Below are 25,846 nucleotides of genomic sequence, written 5' to 3' on the forward strand. Positions count from 1 at the left end.
CCTGGACTATGAAGATACAAGATTGAAGACTTCGTCCCGTGTCCGGAAGGGACTTTCCTTGGCACGGAAGGCAAGCTTGGTGATACGGATATGTAGATCTCCTACCATTGTAACCGACTCTGTGTAACCCTAGCCCTCTCCGGTGTCTATATAAACCGGAGGGTTTTAGTCCGTAGGACGAACAACAATCATACCATAGGCTAGCTTCTAGGGTTTAGCCTCTCTGATCTCGTGGTAGATCTACTCTTGTACTACCCATATCATCAGTATTAATCAAGCAGGACGTAGGGTTTTACCTCCATCAAGAGGGCCCGAACCTGGGTAAAACATCATGTCCCCTGCCTCCTGTTACCATCCGGCCTAGACGCACAGTTCGGGACCCCCTACCCGAGATCCGCCGGTTTTGACACCGACAGCAGGGTTCTCCGAAATTCTGTATAAAACCATATGCTTTGATCACCTCATCAAAGCATATATTCCAACTCCGAGATGCTTGCACGAGTCCATAGATGGATCGCTGGAGCTTGCACACTTTGTTAGCACCTTTAGGCTCGACAAAACCTTCTGGTTGCATCATATACAACTCTTCTTTAATAAATCCATTAAGGAATGCAATTTTGACGTCCATTTGCCAGATTTGATAATCATAAAATGCGGCAATTGCTACCATAATTCGGACAGACTTAAGCATCCCTACGTGTGAGAAAGTCTCATCGTAGTCAACTCCTTGAACTTGTCAAAAACCTTTTGCGATAAGTCGAGCTTTGTAGACAGTAACATTACCATCAGCTTTTCCACTGAGCTCAGGGGTAGCAAGGAGCCATGATATCAGGCTGAATGAGCTCAATGGAAGCCACGCTGCTTTTCCACTGAGATGATGGGGTAGTTTCGTGGGCAGTATCGAATGAAGGATCTTTGTGCTGCTGAGAAGCTCGCTGGCTCTCAAGTGCCTCTATTTTCTTATCCTACAATGCTAATCTTTCTTTGACCTTCTACATTCGGTCTGCTTCCTCTTTATTCTTTCTCCCTCGGCTTCTATTGGCTGTGCTCTTCGGAAACCCATACTTCCACGAAACGGAGCCTGATGTGCCTCATGTTCGTCCAGGGTGTTCGGGATGGGACCTCCCTTCCTGCACTTCCTTGATTGCTTGTTGAATATTTAGGGCGGGTGTTTCAAGTTGAGTTTTGGTGAAAACAAACTTCCCTATTTCTGGGTCCAAAGTTTCTCCATTCCCGAAGAACCAAGTCCTTGACCGATCGGGCCAGTTCAATGTCGCTGGTTGGACCCCTTTATCAAGCAGGTCGTTCTCAGCTTTGTCCCATGTAGGCCGGGCAAAGTTGTAGCCACCTGACCCCGTAACATGGTGATACTTCTTCTTTGCATCATTTTTCTTATTTATCTATGACTTTTGCTTAGCTTTCTCGGATTTCTTGTACGGCACAAATGCGGGCCACTGATCTTTTATCTTCACATATTGACCGGTGAATTCTCGAGTCTCGTCTTTGTTGATAGACTCGTTCAATCTTTTCTTCCAGTTCTTGAATAGTCCTGTCATGTTCTTAAGATCCCATGTCTTGACTTGTTGCTATATAACTGGGTTATTTGGATCCTCCTCTAGTGGTAGGCTGAAATTTGTCATCAGCGAGTTCCAAAGCTCATCTTTCTTTTGATCGTTGACATAAAAAACTTCACTGTCCTTCTTCTTATTCCATTCTTGGATGCTGATCGGGACGCTGTCCCTAACAAGAACTCCACACTGATGTACAAATTTGTCTTTGGTTCACTTGGGAGCAATCGCTTGGCCATCTGGAGCGACTTCTTCGATCGTGAACCTTTCATCCTGGCCCAACTTTTTCTTCGGGCCTCATCTCCTTACAGAAGTTTGGCTCGATCCGGAGGGCTAAAAGAAGAAAGAAGCGTTAATATATGTACATACAAAACAATTAATGCATCTAGTCAGCGGAGGTGTAATTAATATATACCTCGCCGGACTTTGCAATAGTTAAGGCTCCAACACGGGCGGAGCCATCATATCCTCCCTCCTCCATTTGATCACCGGAGTCGTCATGATCTCCTCCCTCCTCCATTTGATCACCGGAGTCGTCATCCTCTCTTTCATCACCATTGGTGTCGTTGAGACACGACAAGGTTATATCATCACCTCTGTCGCGGATTATATCCCCCCAACAACTCTTCTTTTTCTAAGTCTCTGTCCATAGTTTCTGCAAATATTACAACATGGCAATATACAACCATGAGAGATGGATTAGTGGCAAACATTGACCTAACCACAACAAGGAATCATATGCATATGAGCAATGGATTAGTGGCAAACATCATGCAAAGTTGACAAGTTTTATAACAGTCAGTTTCAGATGATCGTCGAGGACTCCTCCCCCCTCATGTATGATGAGTCATCCTATCTTTCGAGAGAGGATACTTGGCGGACCACCTCTCTCATGCCTGTCTGACATGCAAATCATGTTGTCATATGCCTCAAAGTCAAAGTTATTGGGGTTATGTTTTAACGACCCCCTCCCTCATGTCGAAGTTATCGGGGTTGTGTTTTAACAACCCCCTCTCTCATGTTTTCATATGCCTCAAAATAAAAGTTATATATCGGGTTATGTTTTAATGACAAGATGAATACAAGATTTAGACACAAGATGAATACAAAATGAATACAAGATTTATACACATGGATGAATACACAACTCAACAAATGAACCAACCATCATCCTATGAACAAAACTCAACATACAACAAATGGAAACCTTTTGTCAAATAGCGGAGGGACGATTGGGGACCAACTCCACGGAGATGCAACACCACAAACTGTAATTCCACTGATTGAAAAAATAGGCTTTGAAAATGCTCCTCTTGAACTTGAGCATTTCTTAGACTTTGAAATGCTCCTGTTGAACTAAAACTATTTGAATAGGATCAATGCAAAATGCAAAGTTCTGTTATAGATTATGACTTGGTGAAAAACAGAGCACATACATGAGTAGAGTTAATCTGATGACATGTTGGACACAAGAAATAAATATGCTACAGTGGTTATACATGACAAGTAAAAGCATAGAATGGAAGTACTCGTTGCACATAACAAATGATGTTTACTAAACATGAGCATATGACCTCTAGATCTATGGGATTCATCAAGGCAAGTTGCAAAGTTAAAACAGATTCTCAGACTTGGTGTAATTCACAGTGCGGTAGAAACAGATTTAAGATGCACACTTGCAGGCAAGAATTAAATATGCTACAGGGCAAGAACAACATCAAAAGGTATGGCATGATAGAGCATAACATAAACAACAAAACATGGTTACGGATCATGTTTAGAAGAGTCATGGATATGATGGTAGCATCAAGAGAACATGGCAAGAAGATATAACAGATTTCAGACTTAGTGAAAAACTGGGCATGTTGAAAACAACATCATGATGCTGACTTGAGAGGCACATAACAGCAAGCATAACAATTTTAAAATTTATGAAACTGACATGAGCATGTATTATACATAGCAATCTTCAAATAATCCATTGGCATAAGTTCATATGATGCACATATCATTTACTATGAATTTTACAAAATGGAACATTTTGTTAACGGGCTGACAGATATAACATGATAGCAACAAATAAACATGCTACATCAAGGTAACATAGCAACCAAAAGAATGACATCAAAGTACACATCACAAACACCAAATCACATGAAGGAATCATATGCATATGAGGTCTAGATTAGTAGAAACCAACAAGCAAATTTGGCAAGTTTTATAATAGACAGTTTAGGACTTAGTGAAATTAAGAAGTCCGAAAACAGAAACAATGACTAGGCATGTTTGCAAGCTCGTGGCACTCACATCAGGGCATATCATGGCATGAAAAAATTACTAGCAGCAACTACACATAAAAACGATCCAATGTCATGTTGACAAGTTGCTCATATAGTGGATGCATTAATTCACACAAAAATGACAAAGTGACAAACATCAACAGTTTTCAGCACTTAACATCATTTAGCACTTTTGTAACAAATATTATGGCATGAAGATGAATCCTAACATGCATTCAACAAGAAGGAGGGAGGAGAGGAGTGGAGGGAGTATGCCTGGCCGGCGGCACCGGGGCAGGGCAGGGGCGCGGGGAGTGGCGGCGTCGGGCCAGGGGCGCAGGGAGCGGCTATCGGTGTCAAAACCGGTGGATCTTGGGTAGGGGGTCCCGAACTGTGCGTCTAAGGTCGATGGTAACAGGAGACAGGGGACACAATGTTTACCCAGTTTCGGGCCCTCTCTATGGAGGTAATACCCTACTTCCTGCTTGATTGATCTTGAGGAATATGAGTATTACAAGAGTTGATCTACCACGAGATCGTAATGGCTAAAACCTAAAGATCTAGCCTGTTAGACTATGATTATGAGGATATCTCTACGGACCTAGCCCTATGGTTTATATAGACACTGGAGGGATCTAGGGTTACATAAGGTCGGTTACAGAGAAAGGAATATTCATATTTGGTCGCCAAGCTTGCCTTCCACGCCTAGGAGAGTCCCATTCGGACATGGGTAGAGTCTTCGGTCTTTGTATCTTCACAGCCCATTAGTCTGGCCCATGTCTAATAGGTCGGACGCCCGAGGACCCCTTAGTCTAGGACTCCCTCAGTAGCCCCCGAACCAGACTTCAATGACAAGGTGTCCGGTGCACAGAAAGTCTTCGGCATTGCAAGGCGGGTTCCTCCTCCGATGACTTCAAAGTGATGTATTCGGCTTTCCATTTAATGTCGTACCCCTCGGCTTCCATGCCTTCCTGACTTCAGCTTCCACGTGTCGAGTGAATACAAGAGGTCGGGGTATTTTTGCACATACCACCCCGACCATACAAGAGAGGTGCCTATTTAAAGAGAATAGATCTCAGATCCATTCCACACCCCACGGAATAATCCTTAGAGCTTGATAAGCGGAACCACCCCAACATGGCTAACGCTCCTAGCTCTTCCTATTGTCCCCACGGCTCCGAAAAGGGTGATTGGGATAGATGCTCCATATCTCACAATCAGCTGTCGAAGCTGCAAAAACAGGGCTTTCTTCCTCCCGCGGATCTAGTCCCCGTACAAGCAGGGCTGACGTCCTTCAATGGCGGGGTTCAGGCAGAGAACTTCCCCAATCTGTCCAGGGGGTAACGAGTACACTTCATTCCCTTTTTGCTAAGAGGTGTCAGATTTCCAATCCATCCCTTCCTCCGAGGACTTCTAGAGTATTATGGCCTCCAACTGCATAGTTTCACTCCCGCCTCCATCCTGCACATCGAGGGTTATGTTGCTCTATACGAGCTATTCCTAGGCTCTGAGGCCCATTTTGATTTATGGAGAAAATTGTTCTACCTCGTCCCTCGTAATCAAGGGGGGTTAATATTCAAAGTGGGAGGAGCCGAAGTGTGGCGTATCACCGGGACCGGATACCTGTCCAGCACGCCGAAGAAGGCTTCCGAAGAGTGGCCTTCCGAATGGTTCTATATTGACGGGGTCGCTCTTCCTCACCCAGTCCGAATGGGCCTCCCCGAATTTTCAAGCACTCCATTGAAGAAACGGCATAGCTGGCGTCCTCGGAGCCTCGAGGAGGAGGATAGCGCAGAAGCCAGTCAGTTGATGGGCAAGATTAAGATGCTCGCCCAGTCCGGATTGTCAATAATCGAGGTAATGGCGATCTCCGTAGTGTGGGGGGTCCAGCCACTCCAATACAGAGGGCTTCCTATGTGGCACTATAATGGGGAAGATGACGCCTCACGCTGCGGTCGGAAGGGTCCGAAAACCCCCGCCACTTTGGTCAAAATATTGGCTGAACTGTACAAAGGGGAGAAGGAGGATTTCACTCGTCTCCAATGTCGAGATGGATTTTCCATGTATAATTCCCTAGCTGGGTAAGCTCCAATTCCACCATTTTACTCCTCTCCCTGAATCATTTTCGATGGACAGTAACCTATCCACTCGCTACAGGAATGGCGGAAGGCTATCGAGGGGATCCATAGCCCCGCTCCCCAGCCAGAGTGTCACAACCGGGACCTTGACCCCGGATTCGAAGAAGATCCGGACATATTTGTGGAGGTCGAGGATGGAGTATTCCATCAGACGAGTTACGATGGTACGGAAGTACCCATCATTGCTGATTACCCCGGCCTCCTCCCTGCTTCGCATGTGAGTAATTTAAAAGACACTTTCTCCGAAAGAGTTTCCTCACTATGCCTCACCCACCACACTGTTTCGTGTTCCAAAGGGGAGGCGCTCGATGCCACAACGTGAACCAGAAGCGTCTCCGAGGAGAGCGGCGCCCGCGCCGAGCATATATTCAAAGAGGAAGGCAAATGATAACACAGCAGAACCCTCGCCAAAGAGGTAAGGCTTTTTTTTCCAAGAATACATCTTCTGATCGCCACATCAAATCGTGATGCCATTCACTACATTCTATCAGGAAAAGTGTCCGTCGGACTATGTCTGGGGATCCTGCCGGACGTGCCTCCACTAGTCAGGTTTCGGACCCTGCCCTAAGGACAGGGGCTGACACAGGAGTGGCGCCGAACTATCCTTCCACAGAGGATTCAGACAATATGTCTGTCACGAACTCTGAAGTGGAAAGCGCCATGAATCATCATCGTCGGAAGGCCGCTCTCCGTGACTCCGGCTTTTCAAAGGAGGCATTTGATGCCTTCGGCTCGGCCGATGCGTACATCCGAGCTGCACGGGATGGGCTTGTAAGAGCCACGGACCAGCATCTAAAAGATATGCGGGTAAGTTTATATTGTACCAATCTGATAGTTATATACCAGTAGCCCCCAAGACTTGAAGCAGTTGATCCAACTGAGTGAAGGATCATTGTATAACCAGGTACTTACGAAGAAGAACAATCTGTTATCTCAGGAACTAGAGAAGTATCGGACCCAGCTAACTGCTGCCAATGTCAAACTGGAGAAATCCAAGAAGGCGTCCCCTGGTAATGTTCCCCTCCATCGAGAAAACATAATGGTATACCAATAATGCTAACACGATTGCTCACCTCTTAATAGGATCATTAGATCAACTGCAAGAGGAATTGAAAGCCGCTCAAGGCGGAGAACGAGAAGCCAAAAAACTACTAGCAGCGGGCGAGCGTGTGCTAACACGAGTCGTGGAGGAGAAAAACAAGCTCTAGGATTCCAATACCCAACTGGGTGAGGAACTGAAAGATGTACGGGCCCAGCTGGCTGACTCCGTAAAGGAGAATAAAAGGCTGCGAGGCAGCATCTTCAGTATGTGGTCAAACTTACCTTCAAATAATTCAGAGATAGAGGTGACTGACAGAGTTATGTCTGTAGGTATGCTAACTGGTCGTCCCGAAGAGGAGATGTCCAGATTCTTGGGCGATCTGCTACAAGAGCTGTCGCAAGTGCATGAGCAGGCTCGGCAGGCGATGCGAAGTGTTGCCAAGGCCTTATGGCCATCCTCCTCCCCTCTAGGAAAGATGGAGGAGCTTATACATCTATTCAAGGGAGCGCGGCGGCGCTTTCGATTGTGGAAGTTATCGGCCTACCGGGAAGGTGCACGAGAAGCCTAGGCCATGGTGAAAACACGGTATACCAAGCTTGATCCGGATCATATGGCTCGGGTCGGACCTCTAGGGTCAGATGGAAAAGAAGTTCCAGTTAATTTGGTATATGACCAAGTAGAAGTAGCCGCCAAGTATTCCCAACGGGATTGTAAGTTAGACAGCCTGCTGGACGGTATAGAGGAGGAAATTTTTGAGTCCAAGTGACTATGTACTTTCCTGGACATATGTAACTCCTAGTTGAATTGTAAAACGATTGTCATGGCAGACCTTTTCGCTTCGACCTCTGGACCCGAAGGTGCAGAGTGTTTCCGAATACCTGAGTGGTAAAATAGACCGGGGTATGCGTGGAAACCAGGCGTAGGGGTCATAGTTGCTTGAACAGACAAGTTGTATCCGGCTAGTTATGTTATATTACATTATGATTGTACGAAACATCTTCCAGAGAGGATAGTTCCGTTAAGGGTTCCTTTCCCTGGGTGTGCATGCGTTAAAATGCATGCCCGAACTGTGATTGGAAAAATCGCAGTATACGTAACATCTGGGGGTTCACCATGGGGTGAATGCAAAAACATATTTAATCCACCGACCGAATATTCCATTAAGAACTCTAGCTTTCGGCTTCACCCAGTCTGAGGTACACATCCGGAAGATCCGGCAGTAACAATCATAGAAGTGTTCCCTTTATGCCCTAGCCAAAGTAACGGGAATGTAGGACATAAGCACAGGAGCCAGGCAACCCAGCTTGGCCAAAAATTAAGTCATATCGATGCATATAATGGCGAAGAAAAGGTACATATGGGAAAAACGCATATGTGATGAGCTTGATGCTCGGATAATAAGAATAAGCTTATGTCTGGGAAGCCCCCAGGTATAATGGGGGTACATGTTCGAGGATGTGTACGTCACAGGTGCACGGTTTAGCCGTGCGAAAGCTTTAAGGCTTAGAAAAAAAGAACAAAAAGAGAGGAAAAAAATAATGGAAACAAGTGGGAGAAGGAGACGAACAAATAGTTCAGCGCTAGGCATAGAATCTTCGGAGTCTGGCCGCGTTCCAGGGGTTTGGCTCTAGGCGATTGTCTGATGCAACATGCAGGCGGTACACTCCTCCAGTGAGAACTTCGTCGATGATGAAGGGACCCTCCCACTTGGGCTTGAGTTTCTCCTTTTTCTTCTCCAGCAAGCGTAGAACGAGTTTGCCAACATTATAAGTCTTGGCCCGTACTTCTCTGCTTTATTATCTCTGGGCCTGTTGTTGATAAAATGAGGAACGAGCTTTTGCGACATCACGCTCCTCCTCCAGGGCATCTAGGCTGTCATGCCGATCAAGCTTAGCCTCTCTCTCTTCGTACATGCGCACTCGAGGTGAGTCATGAATAATATCACAGGGCAACACAGCCTCCGCGCCATACACCATGAACAAAGGTATATATCCAGTAGTGCGATTGGGCGTGGTCCACAACCCCCAGAGTACAGAGTCAAGCTCCTCAACCCAGTGCTTGTATGATTCTTTCAAAGACCGCACTAGTCCGGGTTTAATGTCACTCATAATAAGACCATTGGCCCGTTCGACTTGACCATTTGTTTGCGGGTGATAGACAGAGGCGTAATCGAGTTTAATAACCCAGATTAGCACACCAGGTTTTCACCTCATCGGCTATGAAATTGGAGCCGTTATCGGTGATGATGCTGTGTGGAACACCATAACGGTGCACCACGCCGGATATGAATTCTATCACTGGCCCACCTCGGCCATTTTAACAGGTTTGGCCTCTATCCACTTAGTGAATTTATCCACCATGACCAGCAGATACTTTCTCTTATGGCTTCCTCCTTTAAGGGCTTCGACCATATCGAGCCCCTAGACCGCGAAAGGCCAAGTGATGGGGATCGTTTGTAGAGCGGTGGTGGCATATGGCTTTGGTTGGCAAAGAGTTGGCATCCGACGCAACGTTGGACAAGGTCCTGTGCATCTGCTCGAGCCGTCGGCCAGTAAAAACCTGTACAGAAGGCCTTGCTAACAAGGGTCCGAGCTGCGGCATGGTGACCGCCGAGACCGGCATGAATTTCAGCCAAGAGCTGCCGCCCCTCTTCCTCGGAGATACATCTTTGAAGAACTCTGGTAGCGCATTTCTTGTAAAGCTCTCCGCCGTGAACCTTGTAGGCCTTCGAACGCCGTACAATGCGGCGAGCCTCATTCTGATCCTCCGGGAGTTCCCTCCTATTAAGTTAGGCCAAGAAGGGTTCGGTCCATGGGGCAATGACTGCCATGATGCGCTGGGCCGACGGTGTTATTTCAGTGGCTGAGCCCCTGATGATATCGTTGTGTTCGGAATCTGGGGTTTTGTTCAGATCTGGACTAGTGTTGCCTCTCTCCCCTGGTGACGGTGTCCTGGACTAGGGGGTACTCACCACGTCGTCTCCCAATCAGTTAGATTGGTCCGAGGACCCCCATGGCCGATACTCATGGGCCAGTTCGGACAGCTGCCGCATACAAGGAAGATTCCACAAGACTTGGTGGCGAAGACAAGGACTCCTCCCCACTGGCATATTCGGCTAGGACTCTTGTTATCCTAGTCCTCTGGTGCATTATATAAACCAGGGCCAGGCTAGTCGATAGATATACAACAATCATACCATAGGCTAGCTTCTAGGGTTTAGCCTCTACGATCTCGTGGTAGATCAACTCTTGTAATACTTACATCATCAATATCAATCAAGCAGGACGTAGGGTATTACCTCCATCAAGAGGGCCCGAACCTGGATAAACATCGTGTCCCCTGCCTCCTGTTACCATCCGCCTTAGATGCACAGTTCGGGACCCCCTACACGAGATCCGCTGGTTTTGACAATGACATTGGTGCTTTCATTGAGAGTTCCGCTGTGTGATCGGCAAAAGGATCGATGGCTCGTCTGCAGATTAACTGTGACGTCGACATCTTCATCACTAGCTCGACTGGTCACCTTGGCTTGACTGAGGACTGTGCCCTGCCTCCGATCGTCATGTTCGGACGAGGGCCTTTATCAACACCAACTCCGATCTCTATCAAGATCCTGGAGGAATCGTCCATGGAGCTCGGGGGCTCAACGTCAACATTGCCCTCGGGCGACCGTGCTGTTTTTCTGGACAGCGAACGCGTATCCGCCGCCACTGCCTCCCCGAGTGTCGTTTTAACGATCGCTTCGGTGAAATTGTACGGAATCGAGTCTACAACAACCCTGGAAAATTTTGTCGAGTTCCGATGGAGAAATCTCTGACAATCTACGATATATCGAGCCCTGTCAAATCCAGACGGGAATTTGGACGAGTTTAGGGCGTGGTCTCCAGAGCCCAGCCCGGAAGTCCTTTGGAAGATCCAACCGTTCATCTACTGCGGAATTCCGATATCTACCACCCCTCAAAATTTCAGCTCGATCCGACCGTCCAAACTCCAGGAACCTTCCGATTAGTGCACCACTTTTCAGATTTGTTTCCTGCGCGAATACGAATCCGATCTGAATTCATGTTTCTTTATGAACGTGATATTTGACAACCTTTTTAAAAGGATTTTTCTTCTAAGGTATTGTGCGTTGTTTTTAACACGCGCCCATAAAATTTTAAACCTCCTCTAAGGTAATCTTCGTCATCACGCTGGTGTCAAAGCAGTCCGGCAATATAGCTCCACGAGTGCTGACCTGCGCTAGACGTGTCATCGCTTTCTAAGCCGAACTCAACTTCTTCGGATCCTCACCTCGGTGATCCGAATAAGAGTTCAGAATCACCAAGGATAAATCATCACAAAGATCGCCGCCCCACGGATTACACGGAGCAGGCACACCGGCATCGCCGCATGGTCACTTCATCAAACCAGCATTGACAGCGTCACAAGTTACGACCTGGGTCGGCATGGCCGCACTGTTGCTTCTTTGAGCCAATGTCCATCACGCCGAACTACTTCAACACCTCGACTGACATGGCAGCTACAACAACCCCTCACCGGCCTGCTCCGTCACCTTGGCTCGACCGGGGACTTGGCTATTTCTTCATCAACATACTCCGGTGACTTCGGCGTCACCAGCCGACCAGCTTCGTCACGTTAGCTGGACCGAGGGCTTCGCCTCGGCAAGCCAACCTTTGACAGCTTCACCAGGCCATCGCTTTATCGCCCATCAGGCAATGGGTGTGTAGATCGATTCCCGATTTTGGGAGTTGCTTTTCTTTGGAATGCTACAACAAATAAACCAGGTGCTATTAATCCTAACAATTTTTGCTTGTTGGGTTTATTTTTTTTAAGGAATTATTACTCTGGCTTGTTCCATCATCTGTACACAGGTCTATCAAATGGCGGCCACATTAAAAATGGTCGCGTGGTGGTTTGATCAGTTTCTGTACATAGTTCGGCGAACGCCGCATCCGGAGCCCGGACCGCCCTGCAAATTCAGGCTTTGTCACGCCTTCACCGCGTCACGCTGACGCCCTGCATCGACATTGGCTTCGGTGCCAGGCCACATTTCTTTAAATAAATTATTTTTGCGTAAAGCAATTATGCAAGTATTATATATATATATATGTAATTTCCTGGACCGCACTGTTTTATGTGTGCAGGTAATCGACTTTGACTGTGTTAGGTGGTCACTACTCCGGAGTGCCGAACTCCTTGCTCGGACACCTCGGGCCTGGGGGCTGGGACCTCAGCCATGCCGAGGACTGTGAACCTTGTCAGATCTGTCACGGATCAATGGGCATCTTCGTCCTGCCACAAGCCCGAATCGCATCATCAACACCGAGCAAATTAACCAACTAAGTTGCTTTCATGCTAAAAAACTTTCAGTTTTAAATTTTGTCCGGTTCGACCAAGCATTATACTTTTCAGTACAAAGTTGTTTGTGACAAAGTTCCTTGTCAAAACTTTGTTTGTGATGTGCATATTCAAATACCCCGTTTACTTGGGTGCTTCCTTTATGAAGCTTTTCCTCTTGCATATGATTATACTTGTACGACTTCCTTCCTTGTTCGTGTATTACGCCACAATATGCACCATATTAACTTAAGTGATTTGCAAGCTGGGTTGCCTGGCTCCTGTGCTTACCCCTACATTCCCGATTGTTCGGCTAAGGAGTAAAGGGAGCACCTATGTGATTGTCACGACCGGGTCATCCGAGCTCTGACCTCAGACTGGGCGAAGCCGAAAGCTAGCACTCTTATTGTTTTCAATCATGGTCGGCACACAATGGAACTCATGAGTACAAAAAATCTATTGTACAAGTCTCATAGTAATAATGAGCACCGAAGAAAGGTATCGGTGGGGGTACTATTTTCTTTGAAGATGCTTCTTACACTTCGTTAGTAATATAGCATAAGTTCCCTAAGCGCGCTTTGTCTATTACAACCTTATGGCCTGATTGCCTGGTCATCGGAAACACCATCGATACTCTCGACAGGCGGAGTACATGACACTTTTCGGCCCTTGGCCGAAGAGGGAGAAGCCGACGGTCGGTTAAGACGCATTTAAAGTTTGGGTGAACACAGATATGATATAAGTACTTCGGTACATACAATCATTATACATAAAATTCTTTTACCCAAGTCACTTGGGGGCTTTTAAAATCTATAGAATTTGTTTTATAGTAAATGTGTTTTCTTCCTAGTCGTTGCAAAATCTTTTTCTATCACTCTTTTTTCGACGCGAGTGTGTGGTCAATAGCCAAATAACCAATTTTCTCTCTAGTGACCGCTCGAGTTTAGTTTGCTAAACTGGTCTAACGAGCAGCACTCCACCTTCGGGATAGGAGGCTGCAGCCGTAGGCTGACCCGCTTGAAGTCTTGAGATCAGATGTGTCATATTAATGCACGACAGAAGCACAAAAGTAAGACCAATTTTCAGATTGGCACTGAACACTTGATCTTGTTCGGACGTCAAGTTTTTACTGAAGTTTTTTGGTTTTCCAAGATTATGGCACTTTTAAACTAGTTGTGTGTTTTCAGCACGAGTCTCGCAGTGCAACGCTGAACACCTTTAGAGATTCGGCAAAAACATTCTCGGATATTTCTATATATGCATCAGTTTCGAATTGGGTCTTCGGTCAATAGTTGGGTTGCCCGGCTCCTGCGCTTGCCTCCTACGTTCCGCTTTGTTCGGCTAGGTGTGCAAAGAGAGAACCACTGCGATTGTGCTTCTAGCTCACATGGTTAGGCACCTCAGTGGAGAAAGCCGAAAACTGACTGTCACAATAAGCGTAAACTGGTCAGCGATCCGATGACTGTGTTAAATGATGGGCCATTCATAACATTGGCCGAAGTGTTTACGGCTTGACCTCGACTGTCGCCGAACACTACCGGGGGCTAGTAACTAGCCTCCCAAACAAAATCCTCAATATTTTGCTCTTACATTAGAGCTGAGGTTTCATGATCATGCTTAGCATGACAACCCAAAGAAAGGAACCGATAGCGGGACTATTTTCTTTGGAAGACATTTCTTATGTTAAACAGTAATATAACATATCTCTCTACGTACCTTTGTTTATAAAACTATATGGCCAGATTGCCTTGTTTGTCGTAAATCTTTGCCCTCATAAAGGCTTTATAAAGTAGGACAAACACTCCTCGGCTACTGGCCGAGGAGGTGGAAGCCGATGGTCAGTCAACAAAGTTTTGTACAATGCGGATCCGAGCATTAATGATGTAAAGTACTTGGATACATAGAATCATTACACATAATTTGTGATTTTACTCTGGATATCGATCCTTAATTCGGCCACCCATTCCCGCATTAAGGCTCTGGGGCTTCTGGGCTTCGGGCTTATCATTTACTAATATTAAAGGGGCGTATCGATCCCCTGATCTGGTGTTGCCACCCGACCAGTGTCTCGGGGGCTACTGCATTGGCAATCCAGTGCAGAAAATTTAAGTGCAATATATTTTTCGAGGAGATCATGATCCTCAGGTTGGTCGGCCGCACCCAACCTGAGTCTCGAGGACTCTGCACACCGCTTTTTGTGTCCCGAAGTATTCTGCCGAGCTAGGAGTTGATCCTCAGACCGATTTTGCAAATCAACCTAAGTCTCAACGGCTACTGGGATCAGTGGTCTTATGTCATCCTTCAGGTGCATCTCGGGTTTTAGACCGATACACACCTTGAGGGCTACTGGCTATATATCTTGACAGAGAATAAATTGCACCAATAAAAAATATTGACAAAAAATCGGCCCACAGTCGGGGTGGTGCACCACCTCGGAAGCAGTCCGACATAAAGCTCGGGCGGTAGTGGCTGGCTCCATAGAGGGCATTTCCAGCATTAAGCTCGGCTAAACTCCTTCAACTTTTTTGAACCAAGGTGATATGACACCTCGGATATAGTCCGACGTTGGAACCCGGATACAGTCCAGCATTGGAGTTTGGACATAGTCCGGCGTTGGAGCTCGGATACATTCCGGCGTTGGAGCTCGGAAAGCGGTCCAGCGTTGGTGCTCGACTGCAAAAGATACCTCGAATGTAGTTCGGCGTTGGAGCTCAGACGCAAGAGGATGCTGCCGCCCGGGAACAACTTCAAACCCGAGGTGTGGCACAAAAATAACAAGGCATTGATAAAGGCCGAAGACTTAAAGGGCTCCTCGGATACCCAACGTGTGAGATCTTCAGATTTAGCTCGGCAATCTGTCAGATTTCGGGTTCCGGCAGACCCTTGAGGTTCGAACACTGGGGTGCGCGCGGAGATTTCGCCTCCTACCTACCTGCACCCCTCCGCCTTGCTAGGATCTAAACTATGGCAAAAACAACACAAGAGACGCAGGGTTTATACTGGTTCGGGCCACCGTTGTGGTGTAATACCCTACTCCAGTGTGTGGTGTGGTGGATTGCCTCTTGGGCTGATGATGATGAACAATACAAGGAAGAACAGCCTCGCGAGGGTCTATTCTTGGCTGGGGCGATGAACTGCTGGGAGGAGCTCAGTCACCTTTCTCTCTCTCTCTCTGTCTGTCCTCTCTCTTCGTGTATCTCTCTATCCTTCCAAAACTCTCGCCCCCCCGACTCTCTTTCTGCCTGCCCCTTTGCTCTGGGGGTGGCTGGTCCTATTTATAGAGGCCCTGGTCCTCTTCCCAAATATCGAGCGGGAAGGGAGCCAACAATGGCGAGCTAATTTGAAGGGGGACAGCTAGTACAAGCTACCCTGACAAAAGTAGTCTTCGCCTGCGCAAAGCTCTGGTGATGACGCCGTCTTGGGCTCCACGGTGACCTCCGTCTCGTAGTCCTCCTGGTCTTGGTCTCGTTGCACCGAAATGGCAACCTTTGCCTGATGCCTCGGTACTCCGCGGCTGCGCTTGCCCCCCTTGCACCAAAGAGGGAAGGAGGACACTGCGCAGGCTGGCACCCGCCTGGCGCCCTCGGTCGTCATGGCTTGCGTCACAGGCACCTCGTGAGGTACCCCGCCTTGATCTCTCCGCCTCCTCGTGAGCCAGCCTGACGAGGCCGTGCCTGAGGAAGCTCCGCGTCATCCGCCCTGCGAGGCTTGGCCCCTCGCGAGGGTCTTGGGTTTGTGTTGGTGAAGATGGGCCGTGCTGGGCCCCCTTTTGAGCCACGCCGCAGGCCGCAGGCAGGCAAGTCTGGGGACGCCCGTTCCCAGAACGCCGACAGTAGCCCCCGGGCCCAAGGCGCGCCCGGACTTGGCCGTGCAGGGAGGCGGAATGGCTAGAGCGAAGCGCCGCGGGCCCTAACAGTCTGCGGCCTTGGGCGCCGCGTGGCGGTTGATTGGACGTGGGTGCCTTAGCAACCGCGCGAGTTGATTAAGGGGCGGCACCCACCTAGGCTTTGCTCCTTGCTTTCCCCGGTTGCTGCTCAGATCCCCTTTCTTGCACCTCTCCTTCCTTCCTCCAAAATTTCCAGATCCGCTCCGACCGTGTGACCTAGGAAGCCATGGCGCCTCGCCAGCCCTCGGCCGTAGCTTGGTACTCGTCCGCCCTGGACCCGCCGAACGTGTCGGAGGCGAGCCTTGCCCGGTTGCGCTGGATGGTGATAGCGCGGGGCGTCAACGGGGCGAAGGTGTTTAAAGCCGGCTCCGCCACCCCTGAGGGTCAAGGGAGCACCTTCTATCCGCTCTTCGTAAGTGCCATTGCTGCTGGCCTGGTGCCTCCCTTCTCCGAGTTCTTCTTCTCTGTCCTCCGCCACTATAAGCAGCAAGCCCTGCATCTCTACCCCAACCCCGTCCTTCTCTTGGAAATCTTCGCCTATTACTGCGAGGCTCACGTAGGGGTGCAGCCCTCAGTGGCCTTGCTGCACCACTACTTCTACCTCCGGACCTCTCGTGGTACCGCTTCCGCGTGCGCGAGCTTCATCGCGTACGGTGGCGCCATTGCCATTTTGAACCCCGGGAAAAGGATTGAGGGCTTTAGGAGCAAGTGGGTCTTGGTGGATGCTGGGCGCATCCACCCTCGGCTGATCTTGCCAACGGAGCAGCCCACGAGCTCCAGCAATTGGGGTCGAGCGGAGCTCACGGACCCCCGCGCGAAGCTGATGTTGGAGAACATGGATGCGGATCTGAGGCCGGCCAATATGGCGGCGGCGAAGCTGACCGGCGCGTCGCTGCTGAGGGAATTCCTGGAGCACCAGCTGGCCCCGCTTCGGCCGTACTCGCTTCCGATCCGATGTAGAGGCCTCGTTTGAGCCCCGCGGCCTTAGCCGACGAAGATCTAGCTACTGTCCTCCAATCTCTGGTCGGGGCGATGTGGCGAGGTCGGCGGGCGCTCCTACGCCCTTGTTCCTCCGCGACGACTGGGAGCAGGTAGTGGAGTCCATGCCCGTCTGCAACGGGGATGGGCCCGTGCCCATGGAAACTCCCGAGGAACCGGTGGACGTGCCCTCCGACAATTCCAGCGAAGAGGAGGAAGGAGGGGAGCGGGGAAAAGGGCCTGACTCCGAGGCGACTGACGGAGAGTCGAGGGCTCCCCTCCCCCAGCGCGGGTCCTGTGTTCTCCGCCTCACTCCGAGCGATGACGATGAGGATGACGATGAAGACGATGACGAGCAGGATGGCGGGAACTCACCCCCGATCCCGAAGAAGGACAGGACCGGGCTGATCTCCCGAGGGTCGGCCCCGGCCCCAGGGCAGACCGCGGATGCACCTTCCGCCTCCAAGCTTCTCGAGGTTGACCCTTCCAGCTGGCTTTCAGGCTTCAAATTTGGCCGGAGGCCGCTTGAGCTCGCTGGCGACGACCCGTAAGCATTCGATTCCTGTCTTTATCTCTTGCTCTACTTCTGAGGCTTGACGTCCGCATCTCTTGGATAGGCTGGTGCCCGCAGCAAAGAAGCCGAAGGGGGCTCCCGAGGTTCCATCCGTGGCAGCGCCTCTGCCTGCGAAGGAGGGTGACCACGACGCACAGGCTTCTCCTGCCCGGTCATCCTCGCGAGGCCTGGCTAAGCTGGCTGGGGTGAGCTCAGCCCTCACGGCCCAGGTGGCTCCCGAGGTGCTCTCGCCTGCCGCCGCCACCACAGCTGTCGGGGCGCGGCAGACTCCGCCTCAGGATGCTGGGGCCACGCTGCCGCCTACTCCTCCTACTCCACCGACTGCTATCTCTCCGACTCCTTCTGTCGTTCTGGATCGTGCTGTTGCTGAGCTGCACCGACTGCGGCAGGATCTTCTTGGCGCCGACCCCCGCTTAGTGGCTGGGCGCTTGGAGCTGGCTTCAGGATGGGTTCGCTCCGACGCTTCGATTCGGGCGGCGCTGGTCCAGGCCTCGACGGCATGCGACAAGGAGAAGCAGGCCGTCCTTGAGGCGAAGGCTGCCCGTGACGCAGCCCTAGGGGAGGTGTTCGACGTCCGTGGGCGTTGCAAGGCGCTGGAGGGCGAGCTGCAAGATTTGCGGGACCAGCTCGCGAACGAGGTCCGCCTTCGCCAAGAGCAGGAAGAAGGCGTGAAGGCTCGCGAGGCGGCTCTCGAGGAGAGGGAGGTCAAGCTCAAGAAACGCCGCGACAGCCTAGGCGCGCTGGAGCAGGAGTTGGGGGCGAGGAAGCCCAAGCTGGACGACGAGGCCCTGGTTCTTGCCGAGGACCGCGTGGCCTTCACGGAGATGGAGGCGAAGGCTCGCTCCTCACTGAGGACGCTTTACGACAGCGGCCTGGAGAGCCCACTGGCTGGCGCTGAGGATGGCCCCGCCAAGCTGCTTCCCTTCCTGGTTCACGCTCTTGAAGATGTCGCCCTTGGCCTTGGCCCCACGGCCGAGGCCGAGGTGCGTGCCCTATCTTCTGCAGCACTGACGCGGGTCCTCACCCACATCTATCTTCGCGATCCCGGTGTTGACCTCGACAGCCTGCTGGAGCCAGTGAGCGGCGAGCGTGCTGCTGCCACTGCCGAGGCCGTGAAGGGTCACGCGGAGGCCCTGCTGGGGAAGTTCTGGGCCTTCAGCACCAAGCCGAAGCAAGGCGCTGCCGACTCCACCGCCCCGTGAGGCGTGCCCGATCCGCGCTGCTCCATCGCCGACAAGTGACTCCGTCGCGGCTCCTGTCCTGCTTTTAATTCCTGCACATGTATCATGCCTCGGGGAGGCGTTTAAACTTGCGTTTGGCATTGAGATAACAATGTGGACTGTAATATTTGCTTTTGAATTCCTTGAAGTTTGCGCCTTTCCTTCCTACTTGCTTATGTTCTACGCCGGCAGAGCCCGGCCCCGCGCATGCCTCACCTAGCGTTGGTCCCGACCGGAAACCAGGACGGGGCCAAGGAGTGAGGGGCCACGTGACAAGTTAGGCTCCTGAGTCGCGATGCTCAGGAGCCCCCCTTGGCGCTCGAACAGCAAGTAGGGAGGTGTGATGCGGGTGGATCTACCGTTCTACGTCTACAGAGCCCGGCCGCGCGCGTACCTCACCCAGCGCTGGTCCCGACCGGAAACCAGGACGGGGCCACGGAGTGAGGGGCTACGTGACCAGTTAGGCTCCTGAGTCACGATGCTCAGGAGTCCCCCTTGACGCTCAAACGACCTTCGTACCTTGGCTCCGCTCGGGGAGAGACGCGTGACGAACCAGGCCCGGGGGGACCTGGCTGGGCGGCGTGCGCCTGGGCGTGACCCAGGCGCAACCCCCGTGGCCAGCCCCCTCGCGCGGCACTCCCGAGGGGAGGCGTTGTGATGAGGCTAGACACTGAGCTCTGGGCTCCCTGAGGTTGATGCGGCCCGGGGGCCACCCTCAGTTGTTTATCACCAGCGCGGAGCATAGTGCTACCGTATGTGTACGGGCATAGCCGCTCCTCGGCAGTGTCGTGAGCCGGCACAGAGCATGGTGCTTCCACTGGTACGTGGGAGGGGGGCCCCCTCCGGGAGGAGCCCCCGGGGCATGGACAGCCCCGCCCTGACACGTGGCTGGCACGGTAGGGGCCTGGCAAGGTGTATCTGGGCACCCGTGAGCTAGCGCGGGACTCACGGGGCCCTACCTCTAGGCGGGTTGCGCCTGGCACTGGGCCTTATCTTGTGATGCGTTCCTGCAAATTTGGTTAGATGTCGGCACTCTACGTCCTCGGGTCCGGGCCCTCGAGCTGGTCTCAGCCGTCGCTGGTATGCCAGGTCGCGATGCCATGGACAAGGCCAGAGGGTGAGGGCTGGAGAGCCAGTAAGAGCCCTGAGTCGCGATGCTCAGGTACCCCCCCTTTAACGTGCAAGTGGTCGGCATGGAGAAGAAGAGGTGCCGTGGACCGGCATCAAATAATCAAGCATGGTGGATCTAACGCATAATCGGAAATAAACGCAAATGGGATATGTGCCACTGGGCCTGGCCCGTGCGGCTTGGGGATCATGCAGCCTGAGGGGCGCCCCCAACAAGGTAAGCTAACAACATGGAATAAAAAGCGGATACACGCCGCAGGGACGAACCCACGCGGCCTGGGAATAATGCAGCCCTGGAGGGGCGCTCCCAGCTGGAAATAAAACTAGAAATGTGTTACCTGATGATGTTGAGGACGAAGGAGCGTTGATGTAGCAGGCTCGGTGGGCTGCGGGAGCCGATCCTCACGAGCCCCCAGGCCCAGGGGCCTCGGGAGGCTCCGGAGGCGCTGGCGGCTCCTCGCGGGCCATCTCCATCCCTGCCAGGGCAGCGGAACGCCTAGCCTCTCGTGCCTCCGTGATGCCCCTCATGAGGCGCTGGTACGCGTCAGCCGCGCTCGGCAAGCCGTAAGGCATGCGAACGTAGCTGTGGGGTGGGCCTCCGCAGCACCCCACTCGCGAGGGCCAGAGGCGCTCCAGAGAGGCGACTCAGTTGAGCCCTGGTATGTCGATGCAGACGCGCAGCCCACCATCCTCGCCTAGATGGGGAGCCACTACTGGTAGGCGGCGGCCGCCTTTCATGACTCTTGACTCCTGTAGCTCCTGAATGGCCTTGCTGACGAACTCCTGAGGGTCTAGATCTCCTTGCCTTGCTCCTTCTTGAGGGAAACGTGCTTCGAAACACGCCTCCATGTGGTGCCGATGCGCCTCCCTCGTGACCCTAGCTAGGTCGGTGGCCCTCCAGGGAGAGCCCCCGAGCCCTACCTGAGGAGGGCGCCGGGCGCGCTTTCCTACGCGATGGAAGGAGGCTCCCCTGGGCAGGCGCGGGCCCAGAGGGGCCTGTCTCCTGAGTGGTCGGGCCAGACGATGTCTTCTTCTTCTTCTTAGGGGCCGTCTCGGGAGGCCTCCTGCTTCCACGATCCGGGTCTTCCAGTGACGTGGCCTGAAAGGCTCATTCCAGGGAACACACCACGTCCTTCTCTTCACAGGGCACCGTGATGACTCCGCCACTTCCTGGCATCTTGAGGACGTTGTAGCCGTGGTGAGTTACGGCCATGAACTTGGCCAGCGCTGGGTACCCAAGGATGGCGTTGTACGGCAGGTGAATGTGAGCGACGTCGAAGTCGATGAGCTCAGTGCGGTAGTTGTCGCGTGCCCCGAAGGTGACAGGGAGGCGGACCTGCCCAACCGGGACCGTGGAGCCGTCGGTGATACCGGAGAAAGGCTTGGTTGGCTGAAGCTGGCTGTAGGGCACTTGGAGGTTGTTGAATGTTTCCACGAACAGGACGTTGAGCCCTGCGTCGCCATCGATGAGGGTCTTGGTGACCACCACATTGCTGATGATTAGGGAACAAAGCATCGGGAGGACTCCAGCTGTAGCTGCACACTTGAGCTGATCTGCTGAGCTGACCGTGATGGCGCACGCCGACCACCTGAGAGGGCGCGTGGCTTCAAGCTTGGGGAGGATTGCGTTCACTTCACGGGCGAACTGCTTGAAGATGCGCTGGGAGGCTAGGGCTTGTGCCCCACCCAGGATGCAGGAGATCGCGCGCGGCTCCTGGAAGCCCCCAGCCCCCTTGTCCTGGTGGCGGTCTTCGTTTCTTCTTGGCTGCAGCGGCAGCGATGGGAGGCCTGCGTTGCCTTGCGGGCGATCCTCGTGAGGCTGATCCCTCTAGTTCCCCTTGCGAGGTTGATCCCTCCAGCCTCCCTCGCGAGGCGGGTCTTGCCAGCGATCCTCGCGAGGTTGGTCGCGCCATGCTTGGCGCGGGCCACGGTCTTCCCAGCGTCCTGCGTTCCTTCCTCCTCCTCGGCCGTAGCCCCGGTCACTGCGGTCAGGGCGATGGCCGATCCTTCCTTCTCGCACGGTTCAGAGCTCTTGACATTCGTTGGTGTTGTGGGTGTGGAGGTCGTGGTATACACAGTACCGGACGCCCTTGGAAGGTTCTGGCTGGTCTCTGCCTCGCTTGGTGTCTGGTTCTGCCGTGAGCACGGCAGCCCCCTTGCGCTTCACATCCTTGGCCTTGGGCTTCTTCTCTTCTGGGTCCGCGGCAGGCAGCTCGAGGAGGGAGAGACGCCCTTCCTCGGCCCTGGCGCACTTGGTTGCCAGGTTGAACAGCTCCAAGGAGGTGCACAGGTCTTCATGCATCGCCAACTTATCCTTCATCTTGACGTCGCGCACGCCGTCAGAGAAGGCTGAGATGATGCCCTCCTCGGTCACCTTGGGAATCTTGAGGCGTGCATTGTTGAAGCGCTGGATGTACTTCTGCAGGGTCTCCCCGGGCTGTTGCTTGATGCGGCGCATGTCGCTTACGGCGGTGGCCGGTCGCGAGTGCCTTGGAAGTTGGCGATGAAGCGGGTGCGCATCTCGTCCCAAGAGGAGATTATGCCTGGAGCCAGGTTCCGGAGCCAGGTGCGGGCCCCGTCCTTGAGTGCCATGGGGAACCAGTTCGCCATGACCTTCTCGTCTCCATTGGCAGCTTCGATGCCCAGCTCGTAGAGCTGGAGGAACTCCGCAGGGTCAGCCATGCCGTCGTAGCGAGGAGGCAAGTCCGACTTGAACTTGCCGGGCCACGCGTGTCGGATTTCGGGTTCCGGCAGACCCTTAAGGTTCGAACACTGGGGTGCGCGCGGAGATTACGCCTTCAACCTCTCCGTCTCACAAGGATCTAAGCTACTGAAAGAAACGCGCAAGGGACACGAGATTTATACTGGTTCGGGCCACCGTTGTGGTGTAATACCCTACTCCAGTGTGTGGTTTGTGGATTGCCTCTTGGGGTTGGTGAGGATGAACACTACAGGGAAGAACAGCCTCGCGAGGGTCTGTTCTTGGCTAGGGGGGATGAACTGCTGGGGGAATGCAGCTACCGTTCTCTCTCTCTCTCTCTCTCTCTCTCTTACTCTGCCTGTGACCCAGGTGAGCAAATCCGAACCCCGAACCCCTCACCACACATCCTTGCAATGTGGGTGGCTAGTCCTATTTATAGAGGCCCTGGTCCTCTTCCCAAATATTGAGCGGGAAGGGATCCAACAATGGCGGGCTAATTTGAAGGGGGACAGCTAGTACATCTATCCTGACAAAAGCAGTCTTCGCCTGCCAAAGGCTCTGGTGATGACGCCGTGCTGGGCTCCATAGTGACCTCCGTCTCGTAGTCCGTTGGCCTTGGTCTCGTTGCACCGGAACGGTAACCTTCGCCTGATGCCTCGGTACCCCGCGGCTGCGCTTGTCCCCTTTGCACCAAAGAGGAAAGAAGGACGCTGCGCGCGCTGGCACCCGCCTGGCGCCCTGAGTCGTCATGGCTCACGTCAAGGGCACCTCGTGAGGTACCCCGCCTTGATATCTCCGCCTCCCCGCGAGCCAGCCTGGCGAGGCTGCCCCTGAGGAAGTGCCGTGCCGTCCGCCTCGCGAGGCTTGGCCCCTCGCGAGGGTCTTGAGTCTTGTGTTGATGAAGACGGGCCATGTTGGGCCCCCACTTGAGCCACGCCGCAGGCCGCAGGCAGGCAAGTATGGGGACCCCCGTTCCCAGAACACCGACAACGCGACGCTGCGTAGCTCGGCGGTGAAGGCGCGGCAGCCTGCTGTGGCCACGGGAGGCCTTGGATGACGGGGAGCTTGGTCTTGCATGTCCCCACGCGCTGCAGCTGGGTGCAACGCGGGGTCTTGACGCGCGGGAGCAGGAGCATGGTCGCGACGTGCTGGAGCAGGGAGCTCCCGGGCAGCTTCTTGCGGGCGAGGGACTTCTTGACAGCTCTACTCTTGCTGCGCTGGCGCCTGACGGAGCGGGTTCCGCCCAGGGGCCACGCGCCTTGGATCCATGGCGGCTTCCTGAGGAGGAGTCGGTCGGGGCGCCGCCGGAGCTTCATTGCCCGCACGGGGCAGGGTGCGGTGCAGCGAAACGGACGGCACAGGAGAGCCCCCTGCGGCGCGGACGAGCTCGGCAACGCGGTCGAGCCATTCTTTGTAGACGTCGTGGACGGGGCGGTAGCGCAGGAGCTCGTTCGCCACGATGAGTGCAGCTCGAGCCTCCATGGGCGCGCGGAGCGCGCGGGACGAAGAACCAGCTGGGGTGAGCGAGGGAGTTGCGGTGCGGCCGTCTTGCCGCACGGACGGATGCTGGGACGATGCTTGCCGCTCGTCCCCCGCCGGGCCGATGGCGGCGTTGACGGCAGGTGACGGGGAACGGCAAGGGCGCCCGCCGACAGGGGCCGTCTGGGCGACGCGGGAAGCGAGCGCGGCCCGGCGCTCGGCGCGGGCCCGACGAGCGTCAGACATGGGCGTGATGGTCGGAGGAGAACGGGGTGGTGGATGACGAGTCCCGGCGCACCCCTACCTGGCACGCCAAATGTCGGATTTCGGGTTCCGGCAGACCCTTGAGGTTTGAACATTGGGGTGCATGCGGAGATTTCGCCTCCTACCTACCTGCACCCCTCCGCCTTGCTAGGATCTAAACTATGGCAAAAACAACACAAGAGACGCAGGGTTTATACTGGTTCGGGCCACCGTTGTGGTGTAATACCCTACTCAAGTGTGTGGTGTGGTGGATTGCCTCTTGGGCTGATGATGATGAACAATACAAGGAAGAACAGCCTCGCGAGGGTCTATTCTTGGCTGGGGCGACGAACTGCTGGGAGGAGCTCAGTCACCTTTCTCTCTCTCTCTCTCTCTCTCTCTCTCTCTCTGTCTTCTCTCTTCGTGTATCTCTCTATCCTTCCAAAACTCTCGGCCCCCCGACTCTATTTCTGCCCACCCCTTTGCTCTGGGGGTGGCTGGTCCTATTTATAGAGGCCCTGGTCCTCTTCCCAAATATCGAGCGGGAAGGGAGCCAACAATGGCGGGCTAATTTGAAGGGGTACAGCTAGTACAAGCTACCTTGACAAAAGTAGTCTTCGTCTGCGCAAAGCTCAGGTGATGACGCCGTCTTGGGCTCCACGGTGACCTCCGTCTCGTAGTCCTCCTATTCTTGGTCTCGTTGCACCAAAATGGCAACCTTTGCCTGATGCCTCGGTACTCCGCGGCTGCGCTTGCCCCCCTTGCACCAAAGAGGGAAGGAGGACACTGCGCGGGCTGGCACCCGCCTGGCGCCCTCAGTCGTCATGGCTTGCGTCACGGGCACCTCATGAGGTACCCCGCCTTGATCTCTCCGCCTCCTCGTGAGCCATCCTGACGAGGCCATGCCCGAGGAAGCTCCGCGTCGTCCGCCACGCGAGGCTTGGCCCCTCGCGTGGGTCTTGGGTTTGTGTTGGTGAAGATGGGTCATGCTGGGCCCCCTTTTGAGCCACGCCGCAGGCCGCAGGCAGGCAAGTCTGGGGACCCCCGTTCCCAGAACGCCGACACAATCCTCAAGATAGAAGATGGGAAGATTTGTTTAACCAGTTTTCAAGACCGAAGACCGAAGACAAAGAACAATTCGGAAGAATCGAGGAGCGTCCACTACTTGAAGACCGGTTCAGGGGGCTACTGACGGTGGCCTGGACTAGGGGGTACTCACCACGTCGTCTCCCCGTCAGTTAGATTGGGCCAAGGACCCCCATGGCCGTATACT

This window comes from Triticum urartu, chromosome 5A, assembly GCF_056163025.1.
Source record: "Triticum urartu cultivar PI428250 chromosome 5A, HENAU_Tu73, whole genome shotgun sequence".
Lineage (NCBI taxonomy): Eukaryota > Viridiplantae > Streptophyta > Magnoliopsida > Poales > Poaceae > Triticum > Triticum urartu.